Below are 27,343 nucleotides of genomic sequence, written 5' to 3' on the forward strand. Positions count from 1 at the left end.
CTGCCATGCACGCCATGGCGTTGTTGCAGGTTCATCAGGCCAAGGCACTGAAGGACCTGCACGAGGGTGGTCATGATCCACAAGTTCTCCAAGAACTTCGTGCCGCAACTGACCGTGCCGCATGGGAGAGCAACTGTGCCGCAACTGACCTCGGTCACTGCGCGGTCAGTGGGTCGTGCGATGTCCACACTAGTGGTCCAGGAACGCCACCTCTGGCTGTGTCTGGCTGACATGCGGGAGACCGACAAGATCAGGTTCTTTAACTCCCCCGTGTCCCAGACCGGCTTCTTCGGCGACGCGGTCGAGAACTTCGCCCAGCAGTTCTCGGCTGTACAGAAGCAGACTGAGGCCATTAGACACATCCTGCCGCGGCGGTCAGCTGCTGCCTCCACCCCACCGCCCGCGGCTCCTCGGTCTGCTTGTCGCCGTGGGCGTCCGCCTGCTTCTGCCCCTGCTCCCGCGCCGCAGCAGCAGCCTCCATCTAAGCGGCGCCGTGGAGCCAGTCGCAATCAGGGCGCCCCGCCCGTCCAGGCCCCCGCCAAGAGGGGCAGCAAAGCCAAGGGTAAGCGGCCCTAGGACGGGCGACCCAGAGGTGGAAGGGACTGCTCTCCAGGAGACGATGACTGCATCGCTCCCTCCCCCGGAAGAGGCCGGGTGGAAAATCATTTGTTTCGTTTTGTTTGTGTTCCGCCGGTGGCCTTAAAACCAGCGGTACCCAAATTTTCAATAAAAGAGCAGTTTCTATCATCTCTGGGTCCAAAGAGGGCCCGGAGAGCAGTGGGGGAACGGAATCCTCACCACTCTCATCCGCCTCTTCTATCGCCAGCCGGCAGCTGTGTACGGTCCGAGAACGCCACCGAGCCGCCTCCCACACCCCCTGCCCCGTGGAACCAGGTAAGTGCTGCACAGCACACTCAGACCCCGCTACGGGCCGCCTCCCAGAGAGAGCCTCCCGAGCCGCGTCCCTGTGTTCCACTTCGCTGCCCCACTCCTGGTACGCCTACGGTCCCTTTGGTCCCGCTTGTACGGTCTCTGCGAGCCTGGTTAGAGCTCCCCAGTCTGTCTCGCTGGCTCATTCGAACCATCAGGCTCGGCTATGCGATTCAGTTCGCCCGGCGTCCCCCCAAGTTTCGGGCCACCCACTCCACTACAGTGAGAGCAGCCGATGCCCATGTCTTGCGTGCGGAGATCGCAGTCCTACTGGCGAAGGATGCGATAGAGCCGGTCCCTCTAGCCGATATGAGGTCAGGGCACTACAGTCCCTACTTCATTGTACCCAAGAAAGGTGGTGGGTTACGACCGATCTTGGATCCGCGAGTTTTGAACCGGAGCCTCCACAAGCTACCGTTCAAAATGCTCACGCAGAGACGCATTTTCGAATGCATCCGTCCCCGAGATTGGTTTGCAGCGATCGACCTGAAGGACGTGTACTTTCATGTCTCGATTCTTCCTCGACACAGGCCGTTCCTGTGCTTTGCGTTCGAGGGTCGAGCATATCAGTACAAAGTCCTACCCTTCGGGCTGTCCCTGTCCCCCTGTGTCTTCACGAAAGTCACGGAGGGGGCTCTTGTTCCCATGAGAGAACAGGGCGTTCGCATCCTCAACTATCTCGACGACTGGCTCATACTAGCACACTCTCGAGATCAGCTATGCAAACACAGGGACCTAGTGCTCAGGCACCTCAGCTAGTTGGGTCTTCAGGTCAACTGGGAAAAGAGCAAACTCTCCCCTGTGCAGAGGATCTCTTTTCTTGGTATGGAGTTGGATTCGGTCGCTCAGACAGCGCGCCTCACAGAGCAGCGTGCTCAGTCGGTGCTGAACTGCTTGAACACGTTCAAGGGCAGGACAGCGGTCCCACTGAAACTCTTTCAGAGGCTCCTGGGGCATATGGCAGCAGCATCAGCGGAAACCCCGCTCGGCCTGCTTCATATGAGACTGCTTCAGCACTGGCTTCACGGCCGAGTCCCGAGATGGGCGTGGCATCACAGCACTCACCGGGTGGCAATCACACCGGCGGGCCGCCAGACCTTCAGCCCGTGGTCAGACCCCTTGTTCCTGCGGGCAGGAGTCCCCTTGGAACAGGTGTCCAGGCATGCTGTGGTATTCACAGATGCCTCTGCCACCGGCTGGGGTGCCACCTACAACGGGCATGCAGTGTCAGGGGTATGGACGGACCCCCAGCTGCATTGGCACATCAATTGCCTCGAGTTGCTAGCAGTACATCTCGCTCTGAGCCGCTTGAAAAGGCTGCTGCAGGGCAGGGATGTTCTGGTCCGTACGGACAACACTGCGACCGTTGCGTACATCAACCGACAAGGTGGTCAACGCTCCCGTCGCATGTCGCAACTCGCCCGCCATCTCCTCCTCTGGAGTCAGAAGCATCTGAGGTCGCTTCGAGCCATGTATGTCCCCGGCTTGCTCAACCGTGTGGCCGACGAGCTATCACGAGATCTACTGGCCCGGGGGAATGGCGACTCCACCCCCAGGCGGTTCAGCTGATCTGGAGAGAGTTTGGGGAGGCTCAGGTAGACCTGTTTGCCTCCTCAGAGACCTCCCACTGCCAGCTGTTTTACTCCCTGACCGAGGGAACACTCGGCACGAACGCACTGGCACACAGCTGGCCCCGGGGCCTTCGCAAATATGCGTTTCCACCAGTGAGCCTACTTGCGCAGACACTGTGCAAAGTCAGGGAGGACAAGGAGAAGGTCCTTCTGGTGGCTCCCTATTGGCCCACCCGGACTTGGTTCCCAGAACTCATGCTCTTTGTGACAGTCCCTTCCTGGCCCATTCCTCTGAGGAAGGATCTTCTGACTCAGAGACGGGGCACCCTATGGCACCCGTGTCCAGACCTCTGGAAACTCCATGTCTGGTCCCAAGACGGGACGCGGAGGGTTTAGGTGACTTACCCCCTGAGGTACTTAACACCATCACTTCAGCACGGGCGCCGTCCACGAGACGTGTTTACGCCCTGAAGTGGAACCTGTTCATCGAGTGGTGTTCTTCTCGCCGAGAAGACCCCCGAAGATGTTCGATAGGGTCTGTGCTTTCCTTCTTGCAGCAGGGGTTGGAGCGTAGACTGTCTCCCTCCACCCTCAAAGTACATGCTGCCGCTATTTCAGCTTATCACGACCACGTAGATGGCAAAACAGTTGGAAAGCACGACCTGGTCGTCAGGTTTCTTAGGGGGGCGAGACGATTAAATCCTCCTCGACCCCCCTCCATACCCTCTTGGGATCTTTCCCTGGTGCTTCGAGCACTTCAGGATGTTCCCTTTGAGCCTCTGCAGTCAGTAGACTTAAAGCTTCTTTCCATGAAGACTTTGCTGCTGGTTGCACTGGCTTCTGTCAAGAGGGTAGGAGACCTGCACACATTTTCGTGGACAGAACTCAAAGCGTCAGGACCTCAGACCAGCTCTTTGTCTTTTACGGAGGCCAGCAGAAGGGAAAGGCTGTCTCCAAGCAGAGGATGGCCCACTGGATAGTGGCTGCCATCGCCTTGTCTTACCAAGCACAAGGCGTGCCCTGCCCGCTCAGGTTGCATGCACACTCCACGAGAGGCGTTGCATCCTCCTGGGCGCTGGCACGTGGCTCCTCGCTAACAGATATCTGTAGAGCTGCGGGCTGGGCAACACCTAAAACGTTCGCTAGATACTATAGCCTACGTGTAGAGCCGGTCTCCTCCCGTGTTCTCACCCTAGACGGGTAGAAGCACTGAGAGGTCTGGCTCTGTCGGCTTGCTGCACCCTACTGTGCACCCTTATTGCTCCAGAGTAAAACCTGTCGAGTCCTCCAAACCCCTCGGCCCGGACTTGGCGGAGCGTCCGGCGCCAGGCCCTTATCCGCTGAATCCTTGAGAACCGGATCTGGGCTGGGTTCCATATGTGTGACCCTACGGGGATCCCATATGTGTATATTATCCACGGCCGCTCCTATCGGAAGCCCGTGCCTTTCCCTTGGGCTAACTCACCCATTATTCATATGCAGAACAGCCTTCGGGCTAGTCCATATGTATTTGCACATAACTCTTTGAAGAAGTGGCTTCCGCAACGTTCCTTCCTAACCAGAAGGGCACGCTTCCCAGTGTTATCCAATATCTCACTGTATGGGTTATCACGGAACAACAGTGTCAGACTCACTCTGTGTAAGCCTCCTCCTATCGTCCTTCCAGGCAAGAAGGTGTAGAGGCTCGCACAGGGGCGCTGGATGGGGTGCAGCAGCTGTGGCGCTTTGGTAGGGATTCCTATTGGTCAGTCATGACCTACGTTGTAGTGACTGACCGATAGGGAACGTCTCGGTTACATATGGTAACCCTCGTTCCCTGAGGGAGGGAACGGAGACGTAGGTCCCGTCGCCACATCTGCTGCCGCCCGCCGGGGCAGCCAGCTTTCTCAGGCTTGGCTCCTCAGCAAAAAACTAGTGTGCAATCGCACCAGCTGCTTATTAAGTACCCGCGCTGCGAGGCTGCACAGCTGTTGCAAATGATTGCACGCCAATGTGTATTGGCTTGTTTTAGTTTCACGCGAAGTAGATTGGCCTCTCTAGCGAGATTCCTATTGGTCAGTCATGACCTACGTCTCCCTTCCCTCCCTCAGGGAACGAGGGTTACCATATGTAACCGAGACGCTTCTCTCTGTTGTAAAGATGAATGAGACATAAATGATGGTATTTCAGCTCCTGTGCAATGGCATCAGCACCACTTAGTTGAGACAATAATTTACCATCATTCAGTGTTTGTGCACATTCATGTAGTCTGTCATTCAGATGCATTGTCATTACCTGATGTAGGTCAGATTCAGGAGATATGTTATTACAAAGAAAGCAAACCTGATCATCTAGACTTTCTGCATCATGATTCTGCAACGCTTTGTTTTGCCTTCATCTGTCTCACTACACTGAGCATCGGATTGTTGCTTCTGGGCACGAAGTAACTTTGTGTTGTTGAACCAAAGTCGACAATTGTAGTGATACTTCGCTTGGTTCCTTCTCAAAGTAGCTTCTATATCACCACCTTCATCCAGTCGTTCCAGGTCCAGGGTCATTTGCATTTTGTTCATCTTGTGAAAGAGTGGAATGTTGGTGGCAATCATTTTATAGCCATCATATTGAGAAACATGATGGGTAGGTGGTGATTGGAAGGGTTCCTTTGTGTCTGTCTGACAAAGACAACGTTTACATTTTACATTTATTCATTTAGCAGACTTTTTTATCCAAAGCGACTTACAAATGAGAACAATAGAAGCAGTTAAACTAACAGTAGGGCAACAACACGTAAGTGCTATAACCCCTCTCAGTTTAATTTTAGTGCAGTTTTTTTTAAAAATAGAATAGAAGAGAAGAGAGAAGAGAAAGAGAGAGAGAGAAAGTGTTAGTATTACTGAATCAAGTGCTGCCGAAAAAGATAAGTCTTCAGCAATTTCTTGAAAGTGGCTACTGACTCAGAAACTCTGGTTGAGTTAGGCAGATCATTCCACCAACAGGGAAAAGTCATGGTAAAGGTCCGATAAAGAGATTTTGTGCCTCTTTGAGATGGTACCACAAGACGACATTCGCTAGCAGAGCGCAAGTTTCTGGATGGCACATAAGTCCGAAGTAATGAGTTTAGGTAAGAGGGAGCAGTGCCAGTGGTTGTTCTGTAGGCAAACGTCAGTGCCTTGAATTTAATGCGAGCGGCAACTGGCAACCAGTGCAATTTTGTGAGGAGAGGAGTGAGGTGTGCTCTCTTTGGCTCATTAAAGACTACTCTGGCTGTTGCATTCTTGATCAATTGTAGAGGTTTGACAGAGCAAGCTGGAAGACCAGCCAGGAGAGCATTACAATAGTCCAGTCTGGATAAAACAAGTGCTTGGACAAGGAGTTGTGTAGCATGCTCTGTAAGGAAGGGCCTGATCCTCCTAATGTTGTGCAAGGCAAATCTGCAGGACCGGGCAGTTCTAGCAATGTGGTCTGTGAATTTCAACTGATCATCAATTACAACCCCAAGGTTCCTTGCTGACCTTGATGGAGTTATGGATGACGAGCCTAGCTGAATGGAGAAGTTGTGATGAAGTGTTGGGTTGGCCGGGACCACAAGTAGCTCTGTCTTCGCAAGGTTTAGTTGAAGGTGGTGGTCCTTCATCCAGCCAGAAATGTCTGTCAGGCAGGCTGAGATACGAGCAGCTACCGTCGGATCGTCAGGCTGGAATGAGAGGTAGAGTTGCGTGTCATCAGCGTAGCAATGATAGGAAAAGCCATGTTTCTGAATCACAGATCCTAGTGATGTCATGTAGATGGAGAAGAGGAGTGGTCCAAGCACTGAGCCCTGAGGCACCCCAGTAGCTAGATGTTGGGTCTTAGATGCCACACCGCTCCACGACACCCTAAAGGACCTACCTGAGAGGTAAGACTCGAACCATTGGAGTGCAGTTCCTGAGATGCCCTTCATCTTTAGGATTGACAGGAGGATCTGGTGGTTAACTGTGTCAAAAGCAGCTGACAGATCCAGCAGGATGAGGACTGAGGATTTGGAAGCTGCTCTTGCCAGTCTCAGAGCTTCAATTACTGAGAGCAGGGCAGCCTCAGTTGAGTGTCCGCTTTTGAAACCAGACTGATTGTTGTCCAAGAGGTTGTTCTGTGTAAGAAAGGAGGAGATCTGGTTGAAAACAACTCGTTCAAGTGTTTTCGCAACAAATGGAAGAATCAGTTGGCCTCTTGGCTGACATGGGATTTTCATTTACCATTTTGGGGGTTTGTTGTCACATTCAGGTATGGGATATGTAGTACTCCCTTTAGTAATAAATGAGAGTGAGAGAGACAAAACTGTGTGTTATTCCAGTGGTCCTCTCGGTGTTGTTTTTTTTATTTAATAATAGTTTTGAAAATACCTTTTCTTAACTCTCAATAAATAAATAAACAAATATACACACAATCAAACAAATATAATTATAATAATAATATACTATTTCAGACTCTCTTACTGTTGTTTCACACGGTAGATGATACACTAACAGACTTTATAATATAACTATACCAAAATTAATGAAACGAACACCCAATTGAACTAAAATAGTAGACGCATCTGAATAAGTTCTTTTTCTGAAATTTTATCATTTTTACAAACCTTTAGTAATAAATGAGATGACTGTGTGTAATTTCAGTGGTCCTCTCTGTGTTTTTTGAGGATGCGCCACAGTCGTCATGGCAACTCTGAACTCCCAACTGCCACTCAGAATTCCGAAAATGCAACTGAACTGTTCAGTGCAAACTCATTATAATTAAAGTAATTTAAATAAAACATATATAGGTCCTTCTCAAAAAATTAGCATATTGTGATAAAGTTCATTATTTTCCATAATGTAATGATAAAAATTAAACTGTCATATATTTTAGATTCATTGCACACCAACTGAAATATTTCAGGTCTTTTATTGTTTTAATACTGATGATTTTGGCATACAGCTCATGAAAACCCAAAATTCCTGTCTCAAAAAATTAGCATATCATGAAAAGGGTCTCTAAACGAGCTATTAACCTAATCATCTGGATCAACTAATTAACTCTAAACACCTGCAAAAGATTCCTGAGGCTTTTAAAAACTCCCAGCCTGTTTCATTACTCAAAACCGCAATCATGGGTAAGACTGCCGACCTGACTGCTGTCCAGAAGGACATCATTGACACCCTCAAGCAAGAGGGTAAGACAGAAAGAAATTTCTGAACAAATAGGCTGTTCCCAGAGTGCTGTATCAAGGCACCTCAGTGGGAAGTCTGTGGGAAGGAAAAAGTGTGGCAAAAAAACGCTGCACAACGAGAAGAGGTGACCGGACCCTGAGGAAGATTGTGGAGAAGGACCGATTCCAGACCTTGGGGGACCTGCGGAAGCAGTGGACTGAGTCTGGAGTAGAAACATCCAGAGCCACCGTGCACAGGCGTGTGCAGGAAATGGGCTACAGGTGCCGCATTCCCCAGGTCAAGACACTTTTGAATCAGAAACAGCGGCAGAAGCGCCTGACCTGGGCTACAGAGAACCTCCGATCCCTTCCTAACAAAATGGACAAACTACTTCTCCTCACCCGCATTAACAAGGATTTTTCTAACTCTGCTGCTCTGTGCTTCACTGAAACCTGGCTGAGTGAAGCCATACCGGACAACGCAATACGTACATCTGCCGGGCATCCAGCTGGTCCGAGCGGATCGCATTGCGGAGCTAACGGGGAAAACGAGAGGAGGTGGATTGTGTTTCTACATTAACAAAAATTGGTGTTCAGATATAACAACATTGAACAAGATATGCTCTCCTAACTTAGAGACCCATTTCATTAATTGCAAACCTTTCTACTCGCCACAGGAGTTTTCCTCTTTCATTCTCGTTAATGTGTACATCCCTCCAGACGCGTGCGTGAGCGCGGCGCTACAACAGCAGGCTGAACAAACAGCTGAAACGGAACAAATGCACCCAGACTCTCTTCTAATCATTCTTGGGGATTTTAACAAAGCAAATCTTTCCCGTGAACTACCAAAATACAGACAGCACGTTACATGTCCCACAAAAGACAGTAATATACTGGACCACTGTTACACCACAATAAAGAATGCGTATCACTCCGTCCCACGGGCAGCTTTGGGGCTATCTGATCACTATTTGGTTCATCTTATACCGACCTACAAGCAGAAACTGAAATCAGCTAAACCTGTAATAAGGACTGTAAAAAGATGGACTAATGAAGCAGAGCAGGATCTACAGGCCTGCTTCGATTGCACTGATTGGACTGTTTTTGAAGCTGCTACCACCGATCTGGATGAGCTCACAGATACTGTAACATTATATATAAGTTTCTGTGAGGATACATGCATTCCTACCAGGACATTCTTATCATTCACTAATGATAAACCATGGTTTACTGGGAAACTCAAACACCTTCGTCATGCCAAAGAGGATGCTTACAGAAGTGGGGATAAAATATTGTATAACCAGGCCATAAACAGATTGACAAAGGAGATCAGAGTTGCTAAAAGGAACTACTCTGAAAAACTGAAAAAAACAGTTTTCATCCAATGACCCATCATCAGTCTGGAATGGCCTGAGGAACATCACCAACTACAAGTCACCATCCCCCCGATCTGTGGATAATCAACACCTGGCTGATGATTTAAACTCATTTTATTGCAGGTTTGAAAAGCCCTCATTCACACCACACACCGGCTCTGACCTGCACTTCACACATTCACCATCACCTCCTGCACTCCCACTGTGGATGATGCAGTCAACATGGGACTGCATTATATCCTGCAACATCTCGACAGACCAGGAACTTATGCAAGGATCCTCTTTGTGGACTTCAGTTCGGCCTTCAATACCATCATGCCTGCTCTTCTCACAGCCAAACTGACCCAGCTCTTGAAGTGGTTTTCAGTCTTTGTAGAAATAACTTCAGAGATCGTGGATTTCAGAAATAACAGACTTTATTTTCCAACAAATAAAGCCTAACGTCCTCTGTAGAAGATACGCTCCCGAGGTCTTGTCTCATTTTCCCTTATATACCAAGCCTTTCGACCAAGATGGTCACAAATCTATAGATTATTTGTGGTGAAGGTCCTTTCCCACGTGACTTCTTAGAATATAATTTTCTGCAGCAAGTAACATTCCAGGCCTCTCAAAAATCACTCACAGGGGTAATTCAAAGTCTCACAGTAAGTGAAGGAAATCCAAAGTCACACAGAGAGGAAATAATTGTGTATAAATATATAGCTAAATTACTTATTTTCTAACTAATGAAATCTTCAACATTCCCCTCTCTGGGGCTTACTTAAGCCCCACTTTCACTAGCCTTTTCCAGAGTGTAGTTTCAAAATCCAGCCCCTCAGTTATACTACCTAGTGACTCAATTGAGTCACCCATTCTCCTTTCCAATTACTGAATTAAGCCACCACACTCCGGAGGAGCATTCGAGCCAAACATCTCTTTCCATTTTCTTTCAGTTGTTTTTTCTTTTTCTTTCAATGTAAAGAGTAAAAGACTCGATTTCTCCCTAATCAAAAATTAAACCAAAGAATAAGACAGTGTTATAAGTGTGTGTATACATTTGGTTCAGCATTGCCTGTCATTGACACAATTGTAGAGTATATAAAACATAAAAAGTCTCTTATACTATTGAAAGTTTTCTTGCGGTGTAGATATCCTCTAGGGTCTGGCTCATCAATCATCTTCTTCATCCTCAATTCCTCATTTAATCAACATCCAGGGTTTGTAAATATCAATTTGGTTGCCCTCTTAAATTAGTTTTCATTATCTTCTTTCCACTTCCATTTGTTTAACCGTGATTTTAACTAGTGATCTTAATATACAAAGTACACAACAGAATAATAACCCACTTTTAATATTGCATCTATTTAATTGAGAAATTCATAATTAGAGACCCATTTTCTCTCTAATGGGTCTCTAGAGAGTAATAATTTATTCCATAATTTTCCAGACTTTACATTAAGTTTTCCTTAACTTCTGCTATTAAGGTTTTTTAACATGATCGTAATCGCTAAATGTTCCTCACTTCGCAATATTATTCAGTAAAAGTGCAACAGTGATCTTCAAACATAAGGCAGTATACTTTTTTCACATAATTGTTTTTCTCCTAATGCAGACAAATCATTATAATAAATCTCTGCTTATTATAGTAGTCTAATTGATTTATTATGCATTTTTGTTTTACTTGATCCATATGATTATTAATTCAAAATATGGCTGGGTAAACATAACTCTATCATTTGTATCGCTTTTTATGAAAGAATATCAATTCTTAAATTCAAAGAATCTATTTTTAGTCAGTCATTTTTAGTGAACAGAACACTTTACACTTATCTAATAAATTGCAATACATTTCAATTACTGTCTATTTTATTACCAAATTTAAACAATTACCATTTTGACTTTTAATCTTGCGTATTGCTTCCTATTCTCATTGTAGCTCCTTAGTTCAAGACTAAACTGAATACATTTTCTTCGTTTCTACTAATTTCTAAATAAGCTATCATGAATAAACGAATTATGTCTAATGTAATCACTCTAACTAAGAAAGCTTCAGAGCAATGTTACATTTATCTCGTAAAAGTCATTCAATAAACCCATTAGACAATTAGAAAAATAACTCTAGAAAATAACTTTTTGCACATATCCCTATTCCTTATGTACAATTCTTTTTCTGTATATCTAACAATCTAAAAGTGTTTATATCAACCATTTAAACCATTAGCATTATATCTTAATTATTATTAAAACTTACTTATGTTCGTATGCAACTTATTTTCAATCTTCAATACTTCTGTTTAGTTGACCCCTTATCTGACCTTATTTCTGATAGACTTCCAATCTAAGGATTACTTCTGTTAGAGATTTAATTTATGTTCCTGCCCCTCCTCTGTTCTGTTGATTTTATTGCTTTTACCCATCTATATCATGTCCACATAATCCATTACCAAGTGTTTTAATAGTCCTTCTGATACTGACATATGGCCTATTTTTGTCGCTGTTCTTTTATTAACTTTATTTTTGCCACAAATTTCACAAAACTTTGCAAAAATGCCTTTTAATTTAAAATGGCTTTAATTTTGACTTTATATTACATTTTAATTTCCTTATTCTTAATTAATTTTGCCTTAATTTGAATTTGAATTTCCTTACCTTATTTTAATTTGAATTTCCTTACCTTACTCCCCCCATTGCGCACTGGTTTAAAACCATTGCGCATTTGGATTGAGAATATTCAAAAGTATTATTGGTTCAATAATCACTGAACCAATGTGCACTTCACTTCACTGCACTTCATGTGAAATGCCAAATATTTATTTTTTGACCCCCCTCAGGTGCCATTTAGATTGTTCATTGGGCTTGTTTGTTACTGGATTTCAATAACTTCCTCTAAGTCTATAAACTTTCTATACTTTCTATCAAGCACTATTTGACATATTTTTAATTAATCAATAGCATATTGAATCAAATCTTATAAATTAAATTTGACATTGAATATTTGTTAATACCCAGTATTAATACTTGCTTTAATTTCAACTGTAGCCTTAAATTAATTAAGTATACCCTTGTATTGACAAGTTTTATTTGAGTACCCTTTAAGATTTATTTTAAAAGTGCTTTTTAGTTCTTGTTTTTCCTTCATGAATTGTCTTAATTCCCACTGTACTATGTTAATTTATTAAATTAATCAACCATTATTTTAGCGTCTTTTCTTAATTTGTCATTATCATTGTTTTTCTATGTTGCTTTAATATATTTTTCTCTTCAATATTTTTTTGTTCTGGTGGGGTTATTATTAAGTTGCTACTGAATCTATTCAAGGGCTGAAGTTTCAATTGTAGGGAAATTTGAAGTTGACTGTCGTTTGAGCTTGTTCTCATCTCTGTTGATTATCTCCTTTGCACAGTTCGTCTCATTCCTGTGTTTCTGGTCAAGTTTGTCTTTTCTTTCATTCATGATTTGATCACTCTGTTAGTCCTGTCATCTTTACATCTTTCACCAGGGTGACTCTTGAGTCATTTGTTGCAATGGACTCTTTTCTCTCATTGTCAGCATGTCAGCTGTTGATCACTTACACTTCTGTAATTACAAAGCACAGTCACTGGCTTTTTTTGTTAGACTCGTCCCAGAATCCTTCCTGGAATTGAGCTGCTGCTATCTGTGAATTAAAGCTTAATTATTTTTGTTAGTGACAACAACCTGTAATTTCAATTATCTGCCCATTGTCCTTCTCGATGTTACCTGTAGAAAGGTCATGTGGGCTGAGTGGTGTCCTGGCCCCTTTCAGGGTTTTCTGCTTTCATTAAAAGCAGTGCTTTAATTCATATATTCCCCTTTGTTTTTCATACAGTTTGGCTTTTCATCATCATAATTGCAGTATCTTTGCATTTTTCTCATAATAAAGTTCCAATGTACTCTTAAAATTAGTCAATTCAACTCAGTTATATCTTTGTCTTGAGTTCCACTATCAGCACATTATCTATTAGGCATCATGGACAATACTCAATCCACTTTGTTTCAAGACTTAAGTTACAAGACAATATTTCATACTTTTGACAAAGATCAGCTCCATCTTGATATGCTGAAACGAAAGTCAAACGTGTTATGCTGCAAAGAAAGTCAGATATGTTATGCGCTGCGCAATTATGGCACTAGTTTTTTCAATTTTTATTTTTCTCTTTTCATTCTTTGTTTTTTCATATTGTTACTATAGTTCCAACCAGGAAATTTAACCCAATCCATCCATGGTCATTATTTTTCATTGGGCAGAATTTGCCCTGTAGGCCCACATATTAAATTTTAAATACAGCTGTATTGGCAAAATAATTGATTTGCCTTAGTGTTTCTTCACACCATCTCTCACTTCATTCACACTCAGTCACTCTCACACACACTGGCCAGCATACATTCTTGCAGGTTGTGCTCTAAATGGAGTATCTTATAATTTTAGCCACAAGGTCTGATCAGGTCAACACAACTATGTCAAACACTATTGACAAGTGTCAATGATCATAAGGTTTAGTCCAACACCATTGTTATAATCCTTTTTCTTTTTACAAATTCTAATAGACTAAGTATTTTAGAATAATAGGCCTGTCAGTTGTAATTTTTCAAATGCATTTTTTCATTTGTTGTTCTGATTTTTCCTATTCTTTTGCTTTTTGCTCATGAGCTGCTTTAAGAAGAAATTGGAGATCTCTGCATAATTTTGGATCCATGGCCAACAACATTTCCATCTTATTATCCCAGTTTTGACAGCATTTGCGTTTCATAATTTTGGACTTTTGGAGTAATTTTTCCTGCAATCTATATCTGAAGAGTTTGGTTCCAAAACGCATTAAATCCATTTAGATTAATTTGAGTAAAAATGTGTTTTCTTTACCAAGAAAGTGGAAAGATGAAAACCACTATTTTCTGTTTCAAACTTTCACATAGCATTTGTAGGTAATAATAATAATAATAAAAATAAAAAAATCCAGGTTTTGATTTTCAAAGATTTATTATAAAAACTGATTATTTTTTTCCCCGAAATGCAATAAATTCATAAAAAAATGCAATTAATCCATTGAATCAATATATAAAGTTTTTATAATATAGGCAAGGCAAGGCAAGTTTATTTATATAGCACATTTCATACACAATGGTAATTCAAAGTGCTTTACATAAAATAAATTAAAATAATCAAAAGAAATCAGAGTAATTAGAACAGTTTAGAATAAAAGATAAAATACAGAAATAATCAAATGAAATCAGAATAATTAAACATAAAATAAAATACAGTACGAACAGTCGGACGAGCGGTGGCACAGTGCTCATTCAGTAAATGCACAGCTAAACAGATGTGTTTTGAGTCTGGATTTGAATGTGACTACTGTAGGAGCACATCTAATCTCTTCTGGAAGCTGGTTCCAGCTGCGGCTGGCATAGTAGCTAAAAGCAGACTCGCCATGCTTAGAGTGAACCCTTGGTATTTCTAGCTGATGTGATCCTAATGATCTGAGTGATCTGTTGGGTTTATATTCACTGAGCATATCTGCAATGTATTGAGGTCCTAGGCCATTGAATGATTTATATACTAGTAATAATACTTTAAAATCAATCCTATATGTAACTGGCAGCCAGTGTAAAGACATGAGGACTGGTGTGATGTGTTCATATTTTCTGGTTCTGCTCAGAATCCTAGCAGCAGCGTTCTGTATGAGCTGCAACTGTCTTATGGTCTTTTTAGGAAGGCCAGTGAGGAGTCCATTACAATAATCCACCCTACTGGTGATGAAAGCATGCACAAGTTTTTCTAAGTCTTGACTGGAAACAAAGCATCTAATTCTTGCAATATTTTTCAGGTGATAGTATGCTGATTTAGTTATTGCTTTGACATAACTACTGAAACTAAGGTCTGACTCTAGAGACACACCAAGATTCCTGACTTGATTTTTAGTTGTTTGACCCCTAGACTGAAGGTATGCGTTCACCTTGAGAACTTCATCTTTGTTTCCAAACGCAATGACTTCAGTTTTGTCTTTGTTTAACTGAAGAAAGTTTTGGCACATCCAATTGTTTACTTCATCAATGCATTGGAACAGAGAGTTAATGGAGCTGTAATCGTTAGGCGATAGGGATAAGTAGAGCTGTGTGTCGTCTGCATAGCTATGGTAAGCGATTTGGTTATTTCTCATTATTTGGCTCATTGGGAGCATGTACAGGTTGAATAGGAGTGGCGCAAGAATTGAGCCTTGAGGGACTCCGCATGTCATGGATGTCCATTCAGACTTTTGGTCTCCTATACTCACATAATAACTTCTCCCTCCTAAGTATGACCTGAACCATTTTAGGACTATCCCAGAAAGCCCAACCCAGTTTTCCAGCCTGTCAAGAAGTATGTTGTGATCGACAGTGTCAAATGCAGCACTGAGGTCGAGTAGTACCAGCACTGATAATTTGCCTGTATCAGTATTTAAGCGAATATCATTTATTATTTTTATGAGCGCTGTCTCTGTGCTGTGATGCGGACGGAAACCAGATTGAAAATTGTCAAAGTATCCATTCGAGCTTAAGAATTTGTTCAGCTGATTGAAGACAACTTTTTCAATGATCTTGCCTATGAAACGAAGATTTGAGATCGGTCTATAGTTGTTTAATACGGTCTTATCCAGATTGCTCTTTTTCAGGAGGGGCTTGACAACTGCAGTTTTCAGGGAGTTCGGAAAACTCCCAGAGAGAAGTGAGGCATTTACCACTTCTAGGAGATCTGCTTCTAAGCTGTGTAACACAATTTTGAAAAAATATGTGGGAAGTGCGTCAAGGGCGCAGGTTGATGTTTTAAGGTGCTGTACGGTTTCTTCCAAAATTTTGCCATCAATTTCTTCGAAATCAGACATAGTGACTACTTTTTCAGGTTGTGGTCTGATCTGTCTGACCCCAGCGCAACTCAAGGATGAGCTGATCACCTTTCTGATATTATTGATTTTCTCAGAGAAGAAAGAAGCAAACTCACTGCACTTGCTGTCTGAGAGTATTTTACTGGGAATCTGGCTTGGGGGGTTTGTCAGTCTCTCTACAGTAGCAAAAAGAGTGCGTGTGTTGTTTATATTGCTGTTTATAATATTCGAGAAGAAAGTCTGTCTAGCTTTGCCTAGTTCCTTATTGAAGGCATGGATGCTGTCTTTGTAGATGTTATAATGGACTACAAGTTTTGTCATGCGCTCTGCTTTCCTGCATTGTCTTTTCATATTTTGCACTGCTGGTGAGTTTCTCCAAGGTGCTTTTTGTCTGCCATTCTTTTTCCTGACTTTCACAGGAGCAATATCATCAATTACACTCTTAACTTTTGAGTTAAAAGAATCAAGGAGAAAATCAACAGAGTCAGCAGATATGCTTGGTGTTAAAGATATAGCCTTCATAGATAGTACACTAGTGTTCTCATTTAAGCATCTCTTCTTGACAGACACAGATGTAGCTTCAATGGCAGGAGAGATCAATATATCAAAGAAAATACAAAAATGATCAGACAGTGCTACATCCTTAATAACAATCGATGAAATGTTTAGGCCCTTGCTGTTAAGTAAATCTAGAGTGTGTCCACGATTATGTGTGGGTCCATGTACATGCTGAGTCAGATCAAAAGTTTTTAAAACCGTTTTGATTTCTTTTGCCATATTGGTTTCTGCATTATCTATGTGAATGTTAAAATCTCCAGCAATTGTAAAACAGTCAAACTCTGAGGAAATTGTTGATAAAAGTTCTGTAGAGTTCTCAGCAAAGGCTGTAGAGTATTTTGGAGGCCTGTAAACAATGATAAGTAAAATGCGTGGACCACCTTTTAACACAATACCCAGATATTCGAAAGACTGGTAATTCCCAAATGATATTTGCTTACATTGATAGACATCTTTATAAAGAGCAGCTAAACCTCCGCCTCTTCTGACAGCTCTGCAGACACTCATAAAAGTAAAGTTAGGAGGGGCTGTTTCATTGAGGACTGTTGCACTGCAACTTTCTTCTAGCCAAGTTTCATTTAGAAACATAAAATCCAGGTTGTATGTGGTTATTAAGTCATTGACTAGAAGTGATTTATTTTTAAGTGAGCGGATGTTTAAAAGTGCTAACTTAACAGTTTTGCTTTTTGTCCCCACAGCAATCTTAGTATGTCGTGTAATAGGCACCAGATTAGATGGGTTTGCTGTACGGCTTTTGAAGGCCTTAGACTTTCTATCATGTAATCAAACAGCAATAGAGAAAGATACAGGCACACTGGGTTCCCGCTTTTTCTGTAAACATTTGACAAAGTTATTGTTTTCATAGCGGGGACCCAACACATATCACTGAGAGCTGGTATCAGTTGTTTTTGGTTCACCTCGAGCCGCTGGAGGAGGGTTTGGGCGCTGTGGCAGAGGCCAAAGAGCTCTCACAGGAGGAGGAGGAGGGTGAGCTGGGCCCGCAGGCTTTGGTGGTTGCAGGGCCTGCTGTTTTTTGGTTGGTATCTGTGGGCTTGCAGCAAAAGAGTGGGATAGTCTAGTTCCAGCATACACCAGTTGTTCCATTTTCTCAGAGAAGCACAGAAGTGAAGTGTGCTTCACAACAACGTAAGTTTATTAGTATAATATTTTTATTAAGAACTGTAAAGAAGATTGAAAACATTTTTCTTCCTCCCGAGTGCCTCATCTTCTTAATCTCCTCACGTAAATGATTCGATTTCAATGCCTTACGTTTCTTACCCACCGCAGAAACAACCACAGGTTCATCAGTGCCGTCAAAATTATTCATTTTTTTGTTTGTTTGTTGATCGAAAAGTACAAAATAGATAAGAAAAACTAGGAAGCTGGGTGTATTTAAGGCGCTGCCGTTACTGTTTACATTGCGTGGAATGGTGCGTTGTGATTGGTTGAGAGCGGATATATCGCATTCTGCAGAGAAGGGAGACTGGCGTTTGTCGCGGTTTGGAAAGAAAGGGAGAAAACATGACAGAATAACACGGCGGATATCGCATTTTACTTAAAATTAAACATTGACTTTTCAATGCCAACCAGATACAATACTGATTTTTGCGGTAACTAATTTTTTTTTAAAATGGCGTTAATCGCGTTTTGGAACCAAACTCTTCATCTCTAAAATATTATCAAAACAAAATGGAGTGACCAGTATCATTGTTTTGCCAACAATAATAATAATCTTTGACATTTTGTGTCTATCTTTTTCTTTGTTACAGAATAATTGTTCTCATGCTTTTAAGCCCTATAATTGTTTCATTTAATCCTCACTATACCAAATCCAGCCTCAGTTTGAACTATTTAGTGAGTTGACCACCCAGTTGTGTCTTTCAGTGTATTCTTTCTTTTTTATAGGGCTGGACTTGAACCTACTGGAGAAGCAGAGAGGGTTAGTTTAGGAGAGAATATAAAGAATTGCTTATGAGACCAGTGAATAATCAGAATGAATAAAGTTAATATAATAATTAACTAAATTTGAAGCAGTCTCTACAGAGTGATCATCGGCGTTGCCACACCTGTGTTGCCCGTAAGGGAAGGATGTCAGTCAGTTTCTCTGTTTTTAGATTAACAGTCTGTTGAATTTTCATGGCTGTCGCTCTGCATGTGTCGTCAGCCTGTCACTCAAAGGCAGGGGTGGGGAACCTTTTTCCTATCTTGGGCCATTTACAATTTTTTAACATTCTTTAAGGGCCATTGTAATGAGGTTCAGTGTTTGGAAGGAAGAAGACAGGGTCGGCGTGACTGGGACTCGTACGTTTTATTAGAAACTCAAAACTATAAACAAAACAAAAGGTGCGCAGGCAGGCCATTCACCATAGCCTCGGTACAGCACAAAAACAGTCACACAATAATACTCTTTCCACAGCTTGGGCTCAACTCTTTCCACTAAATCAGCACAGACTCATTCCTCTTTAGTCGGCCACTCATTCCACTTGCTGTCGGCCACTCATTCCACTTGCCTTTCTCTTCAAAAAAAAAAAATCATTTGTCCATTTTTCTTGAAAAGCGCGACATTCTGAATCTATCTTTCTTTTTTTGACAGTCGCCATGATGCATATCAGCGATGACAACCGCTACATTTCTGTTGCGTTCATTCTGACTGTGACCCAGACACAGTCGGAAGCGACCACCCGGAAACTTGACTCTCTTATGTTATTTTATAATATATTATGTTATTTTATAATATTGTATATTATCTATTATATTAAATGTAACGTGGTTAGTTATTTCAGGGAAGAAGGAGGCGGTAACCGGCAAACGTTTAAACCACTTTAATACATTAATACACAAATGACAAAACGAAAGTAAAAGCAGTAGCTCCTCGTGGACGACGACCACACACACATAAAGTAAAGTCCATGCCTGGTCCTCCGCTGTCTTCATTCCGATCCTTTTATGCGCCCCGAAGCTGATCAGTGAGAAACTTGAAACCGGTGCGGGGCGCGGTGAGAAACTTGAAACTGGTGCGGCGTGTGCGCCCAGGAAGCTCATCCGTGAGAAACTTGAAACCGGTGCGCAGGTGACTCATTAACACTCGCGCTACTGGCCTCGCCCTGCTTGCCATTTTGCATTTTTTTCGTTTTCTGTCACAGGAAAAGTAATTGCTGAGATTTTTGGTTCTGAAGTTCTTTTTTTTTTTTGGGAGGATTTGACTCGCGGGCCGCATCAAACTGTTTTGCGGGCCGGTTAGAAACTGAAGCCATCTGAAACTTGAACACTCAGAGAGCTGCATAGATCAAATTAATCTTTATAAATATTTGTTACTGAGCTATTAGTTTTTTTATCAAAATTCCATTATTTAACCATCTTTTTCCTAGTTCTTTTATACTATATAATAATCACTGGTTGACAACAGCAGTTCTCCCATTCTATCTTTAGTAAAGCAAGTTCTTCGTTGCAGGAAAAAGCAAGTTATTTCTTCATTGCAATATCAGCAATAATCTAACGTTTGATTTTCTGATACAATTAAATCATTTTCCTATCATAAAATCAGACTTCAATCGGTAACACTTTATTTCGATAGTCCACTTTAGACATTCTACTAACTATAAGTAACTTTGCAGCTACATGTCAACTAACTGTCATTAGAGTATTAGTAGACTGTCTGCTTAATATCTGCTAACACTTTATTTTGTTGGTCCCCCAAAAGATATTCTACTGACTATAAGAAACTTAGCAACTACAAGTCAACTTGTTCTCCTAACCCGAACCCTAACACCTAACCATAACCTGACAGTCTACTGACAGTCTATTACAGCCTACTAATACTCTAATTACAGTTAGTTGACTTGTAGTTGAAAAGTTACTTATAGTTAGTAGAATGTCTAAAGTGACTATCGAAATAAAGTGTAACCCTTCAATCTTTCTTCTATATTTGCATGCTGTGCTCAAAATAATCTTGCATGGTGAATACAATTTTCCTCACACATTCCCAACAATTCCCATTTACTACAGTTCTAAGATTGCTGTAAATTATTTATGACTGTTGAAACTTGGTCACCCAATCTTGTTCACTTTTAGCACACTGCACAAGTTATTTTTCCTTAGAACAAACTTAATTATCTACAATGGAATCATTTTTTCTCACTTTGTCTTCAGGGATAATGAGATACAAATTTTAGATGTCTTCAGATATAAGATATAATATATTAAGCACGTGCATTTTTATTTATCTTTATCTGTTAATATATATCATTATATTTATTAATTAAATATATATTTTATACTTTAACTTATTTCATACTACAATAATCTGCAAGATTAAAATCTTGAAACAATTGTTTTCTTTTACTATTTCTTTTATTTTTACTACCCATAATTTATACGTGTTCCTCAAGCTCATACACACATTCCTTGCCCCCTATTTTTAACCACAGTCACAGTCAAGCAGACAGGATCCCAGAGACACACCCTCTACTCACACAACACAGTGACAATACAATAACTTTAAACTATAAGACCTCTGCGATTCACTTCCTCCGACACAACAGAGTCATATACTACATAGCTTATCTGAGCAGTCCATTGTCATGCCTATAACAATGCGGTAACCATACGCTAAACTTATCTGTGCGCATGCTATCTTATTATCCTTAATAAGAAACGCAGATAAAATACCTGATAACCTTATCAGTATCGTTATCCTTAACGAGCAGAAAATGATTAACCTTAATCACTAATGATATCCTTATCATTACACTTGTCATCCTCAAGGCCCTCTTGACAAGAAAAAACAATAACTGTCATCCTTAACAGTAAACATAAATTCTGATAGCCTTATCAGTAATGATAACCTTATCATAAAACTTGTTATCCTTAACAAGTAAACATAAATCCTTACGTACATACGACAAAACCTTTAGCGGCACATCAGCAGTACCAATATTCATACAATCTCCATCAGATTATATACAGATTATAGACTGTTGGGGCAGTCATGGCCTAATGGTAACAGAGTTGGACTGGTGACCCAAAGGTTGCTGGTTCGATTCCAGTACCGGCAGGAATATGACTGAGGTGTCCTTGAGCAAGGCACCTAACCCCCAATTGCCCACTGCTCCGGGTGTGTGTATCCACGTTTGCAGTGTGTGTGTGTGTGTGTGTGTGTGTGTGTGTGTGTGTTCACTACTCACTAATGTGTGTGCACTTACTTGGATGGGTTAAATGCAGAGGTCAAATTCCAAGTATGGGTTTCCATACTTGGCCATCACGTGTCATTTTCACTTTTCACTTTCCTTTTTTTATAAACACTGGCAAACACTAACGGGAGCTCCAATGCGCTATTACACATTACTTGATATCGTCAACAACAATAGACACTTATTTCTAGAATCAAAGATCCTCTTTTAAATTTTTAGTTCTTTAAACTTGGAGAAGCATTTTAAAGGGTCTTACCAATCTGACTCACTGGTGACAACACACACTTTTTCAAAAGCAAAAATCTGCTCACCTCAAAATACAGTGGCCACTGTTGTCTGTGTCGGTCAACAGTGTCGCCTTTCGTGGTTCCTTAAGCTTCAAAACCCAAGTCTCATCTGGGGTGCCAAATGAAGTGGTTTTCAGTCTTTGTAGAAATAACTTCAGAGATCTTGGATTTCAGAAATAACAGACTTTATTTTCCAACAAATAAAGCCTAACGTTCTCTGTAGAAGATATGCTCCCGAGGTCTTGTCTCATTCTCCCTTATATACCAAGCCTTTCAACCAAACTGTCATCGGTCTCATCCGAAACGGTGACGAGTCTGCTTACAGACTTGAGGTTGAACAGCTGGCTGTCTGGTGCAGTTATAACAACCTTGAGCTTAACACGCTCAAAACAGTGGAGATGATCGTGGACTTCAGGAGGAACAGCCCAGCACTCCACCCACTCACCATCATGAACAGCACTGTGGAAGCAGTGGAGTCATTCAGGTTCCTGGGCACTACCATCTCTCAGGACCTGAAGTGGGACAATCACATTGACTCCATTGTAAAAAAAGCCCAGCAGAGACTGTACTTCCTTCGCCAGCTGAGGATGTTCAACTTGCCACAGGAGCTGATGATTCAGTTCTACTCAGCCGTCATTGAGTCTGTTTTATGCACATCCATCACTGTCTGGTTTGGTTCAGCTACCAAATCAGACATCAGGAGACTACAACGGACAGTCCGGACTGCGGAGAGGATCAGTGGTGCCCCCCTGCCAAACCTCCAGGACCTTAACTCTCCCAGAGTGAGGAAGAGAGCAGGTAAAATCATCACAGACTTCACTCACCCTGGACACCACCTGTTTGAACTGTTACCGTCAAGACGGAGACTCAGATCACTGGCCACAAGAACATCTCGGCACAGGAACAGATTCTTCCCACAGGCCATTTCCCTTCTGAACAGTTAACATATCTCCCAAGGCATATGCCTTTAGGTGCAATACTCCCACTGTTTAGTGCAATATCCTACAACTCAGGAGATACTTATATGTAGATTTATTAATTTATAATATTCAAAACACTGTTAATATGTTCATAATCTGAAAATGTCTATTCTGACTAAACCCAACTGTGATACTTTTATTCTCATATATTTTTATTTTTTATTCTTATAATTTGTAGTATTATGTTTCTTGTTCTATTTTTATTTGTATATGTCCACTGGAAGCCTCAGTACCAAAACAAATTCCTTGTGTGTGTGCAAGCACACTTGGCAATAAAGCTCTTTCTTTCTGATTCTGATTTTGACATCCAGGAACTGCAGGAAAAGCAGTAGATTACCGAGCATAATCTCCATCTGCTGTTAGTCGACCTCACCAGCAGGGGGTGCAAGCGCGTGTTGTTGTCGAAGACCAGAGCAACAGTTAGAGCAAGCCATTCATTCATAAAAACTCATTTACAAAAATGTAAGTGTATCTGTGATTATTATGTTTTATGTGAAATTCAGTGTCTTCACGATTACTTTTCCTGTGTAGCCTACATGCATCTCTACTGTGAATGAGGTTATAATGTAATTCCCCCGATGCGGATGTATACAGACCCAATGTTACATTTGAGTTTGAGTTTGAGTACATTTGAGTTACATTTGAGTTACTATTGGTTGTTTAATTTACTAATGAAAATGTGTTTGAAATGTTTTGAATTTAAAATATTCACAGCTTAAATATTCAACCATGCTAAATTTCAGCCCATAAAAATGCAAGCCCTAAAAATACAATGCATTAAAATACAAGCAGGGTTAATGCAATGCATATTTTTTTCAAGTAGTACAATTCAACTGGCTTTTTGTTTCAAAAACATTTGGCATTATTTTACTTCCATATACGTACAACTCTTTTTCTGTGGCTTGTTTGGAACTACTGTCATTGGAGAAATAGACCAAAAGCAGAGAATATTTACAATATTACGTCTAAAATGTCACACCACAATATTCACTTTTTTGTTTACTGAACTGTTGTATAAAATCATTATCACATTTGCAATTGCGCTAATATTCTGGAAATCTTTTTTAATAACATATGTTATAAATATAAAAATAACTCATACTAAGGACATTTTTTCCCCATCTTGAATTTTGGGTGCTTCCACTCGCATTTTGCCCCCCAACTCCCTGATAGGCCTAACATATGACCCTGCTTCAAGAGAAACATAAAACACGACAATACATCATTAACAGTTTTCTATGCTGTTTTTCGTCATTGGAAAGAGCGACATATTTGGCTTTAAAGCATGATTTGAAACTGTGGCAAATGTCTGTGTGAATTTATGCACGTTATACAAAACATATGCCACCATTAATTATAATTTGACATAATATTGTATAAAGAGGCATGCTGTTTTGCACAATTTCTAGTGTTTATATCCAAAAAGAAACGATGCTGGAGATGTTTTTGTATTTAGCGCACTCACTGAGGTGTATGCTTTTTCTGTGCAGCGTCACGCAATCGCGCAGAATCTGATGACTGGTGTCAATGGTTCCGTTGCTTTCATTTTGTTCATCAATTGAAGTTGCGATGATTTATATAAAAATGTATATGAAGTCATTTTCGAGTCATACAGTTCAAGTCAATTCAATTCTCGAGTCATTGGATCTCAAGTCAAAGTCAAGTCAAGTCATTTTCTTAATTTAGTCCTTAAATTTGCGACTCGAGTCAGACTCGAGTCAAGTCATGTGACTCGAGTCCCCCATCTCTGCTAGGTTTGGGTCACCTACACCTAGCCCGATCAGTCATCCAGTGCCATTTAACACATTAAATTGAGCTCTGACAGAAATGGTGGCCATCTTGAAAATGGTGGCCATCTTGAATTTTGGAGTGGCACACACCTTTTTCCATGATAATGTTCCTTGAAAAATATTTGTACCAAATTTCATGATGGCATCACCATCTGGAAAAAAGATGTAAGGATTCGAGAAAAATGGCGGCCATCTTGAAAAATGGTTGCCATCTTGAATTTTTGAGGGACAAGCACTGTTTTCCAAAAAAACATTCTGAAGAGATATTTTCACAAAATGTTATGCCTACATCACTGTTTGAACGATTGACATAATGAGCATTTGACAGAAAAAGCACCCATCTTGAAAAAATGGCCGCCATGTTGAATTTTTGGGTGGCCAACGCCTTTTCCAAAAAAATGACCCTTGGAGAGTATCTGTGCCAAATTTCATGCTTCTATACCAATTTGAACGATTCTCTTGAGACATCTTAATCTGCTGCACTTATATCTGTGTACGAAATAATTCGTGCAGGTATTGTGCAGGTATCGTGCAGGTATCGTGCAGGTATAGCGCAGGTATCATGCAGGTATCGTGCAGGTATCGTGCAGGTATAGTGCAGGTATCGTGCAGGTATCGTGCAGGTATCGTGCAGGTATAGTGCAGGTATCGTGCAGGTATCGTGCAGGTATAGCGCAGGTATCGTGCAGGTATAGTGCAGGTATAGCGCAGGTATCATGCAGGTATAGCGCAGGTATAGTGCAGGTATTGTGCAGGTATATCGCAGGTTTTGTGCAGGTGTAGCGCAGGTATCGTGCAGGTATAGTGCAGGTATCGTGGAGGTATTGTGCAGGTGTAGCGCAGGTATCGTGCAGGTATCGTGCAGGTATAGCGCAGGTATCGTGCAGGTATAGTGCAGGTATCGTGCAGGTATATCGCAGGTATTGTGCAGGTGTAGCGCAGGTATCGTGCAGGTATAGTGCAGGTATCGTGCAGGTATTGTGCAGGTATCGTGCAGGTATTGTGCAGGTGTAGCGCAGGTATCGTGCAGGTATAGCGCAGGTATCGTGCAGGTATAGCGCAGGTATCGTGCAGGTATCGTGCAGGTATAGTGCAGGTATAGTGCAGGTATCGTACAGGTATAGCGCAGATATTGTGCAGGTAAGTGTTTTTTGAGGGAATGACGAGACCAAACACTGGTGAACTGCAGTGGGAAGAGTTATATAGTGCTGGATGACAGTGATCTCTGTGATTGGGAAGTGCATGCAGGTGAGGGCCAGGGAGGATGATGGTAAATGTAGTGAGGAGGTGGTGACTAGCTGGTGACTGTGACACACTTATTAGATATACATTGAAGCAGCAGTGGATTCCAGAATCCACCCCTTTAACACATAACTTTTTAATGGATTGTAAAATTATGATTTCTTTGTGTAGATTTCTTAAGTTAAAATTGATGTCTGATCAAAATCTTATGTGAATTGCTGCATTGGAACTGTGTTTAATATATATATATATATATATATATATATATATATATATATATATATATCAGGGGGGGAACCAAGACATTATTTCTGGGGGGGCCAGCTTGGGCCAGTCTTTTATTTGGGTTGGCACTTGATTGTCAAAAACTACTATTTTAAAACTCACGCACCGCGTCACTCAGAGTAGCGGTTTTCCCGCGGCTCGTCAGGCCATAAACAATGGATTGAACTTCCTTATGGACACTAATAATGTCTTATTGATAATCCATGTTATTGGGATGGGTGTTGGATAAAGTGCGAGTGCGATGTGTCATGATTATGTGAGGGCTTAGGGACCTTAACTTGAGACGGGGATGTTTTAGTGCAAATGACAGAAAGACACAATATGAATTGACATTTTAGGTGATAATATATTTAAGTAAACCATAGTATTTTAAGTGCAATATTCAATTTATTTGTGATAATATAACATATTTAAAGAGAGAGAGAGAGAGAGAGAGAAGAAAAAAAATTACACCACAAATTAATAACAAGAGCAGATAGTATGTCTAAATAGAACACACATTTAATAAAATTGCAGGCTCATGCCCCATAATACACACTAGGTAGGCAAGAAAAACTAGAAGAAAAAAAAAATCAATAATATGTACAATGTAAAGTGAACAGTATCACTACAAACAGTAGTAGACTACAACAGTATCACAAACAATGAACATCACTAGTTTACTGCATAGTGATATTGATTTTGCATACTGCATAACACAGCACTGGTGGTTTATGGGTTGCAGTACTGAAGACAGCTCTGACACACTGACAAACCAGGTCTAGAAGCTTGTGGCACTCTTTGCGTGTGTGTGTGTGTGTGTGTGTGTGTGAGAGAGAGAGAGAGAGAGAGAGAGAGAGAGAGAGAGAGAGAGAGAGAGAGAGAGAGAGAGAGAGAGAGAGAGAGAGAGAGAGAGAGAGAGAGAGGCGCGATCGAACAGTGGAAACGCGTTCGCTTTGCGTCTGCTGCAACAATTAGCTTCCACTATCAATGGAAGTAGCTAGGCTACACCAGACGTGATAGCGGAACGTACGTTTGAAAAAATAGACCATTCGTCTAAAATGGATTTTACGCGTCGTGAACAGAACGCTTCAGTTACGTGCCTTGTGTAGCTTACCCCTAAGTGACACTTTGGAATTTACTTAAGCTAACTAGCTAG

The 27,343-nt window shown here is 41.6% G+C and overlaps 1 protein-coding gene and 1 long non-coding RNA gene across 2 annotated transcripts in view; both read right to left on the reverse strand.

The window, feature by feature from the left end:
- Positions 1-27,343, reverse strand: part of LOC143749653 (ly6/PLAUR domain-containing protein 2-like) — a 549,686-nt gene that overhangs the window by 422,835 nt on the left and 99,508 nt on the right. The gene's annotated exons all lie outside the window — the stretch shown is intronic.
- Positions 5,331-6,650, reverse strand: LOC143749490 (uncharacterized). The gene is made up of 2 exons (XR_013207003.1): positions 6,369-6,650; positions 5,331-6,174 (listed from the first exon to the last, which is right to left on the reverse strand). It is a non-coding gene; the product is annotated as an uncharacterized LOC143749490 (long non-coding RNA).

This window comes from Siphateles boraxobius, unplaced genomic scaffold, assembly GCF_051911475.1.
Source record: "Siphateles boraxobius isolate OS27281-9 unplaced genomic scaffold, OSU_SipBor_1 25, whole genome shotgun sequence".
In the NCBI taxonomy this organism is placed as follows: Eukaryota; Metazoa; Chordata; class Actinopteri; order Cypriniformes; family Leuciscidae; genus Siphateles; species Siphateles boraxobius.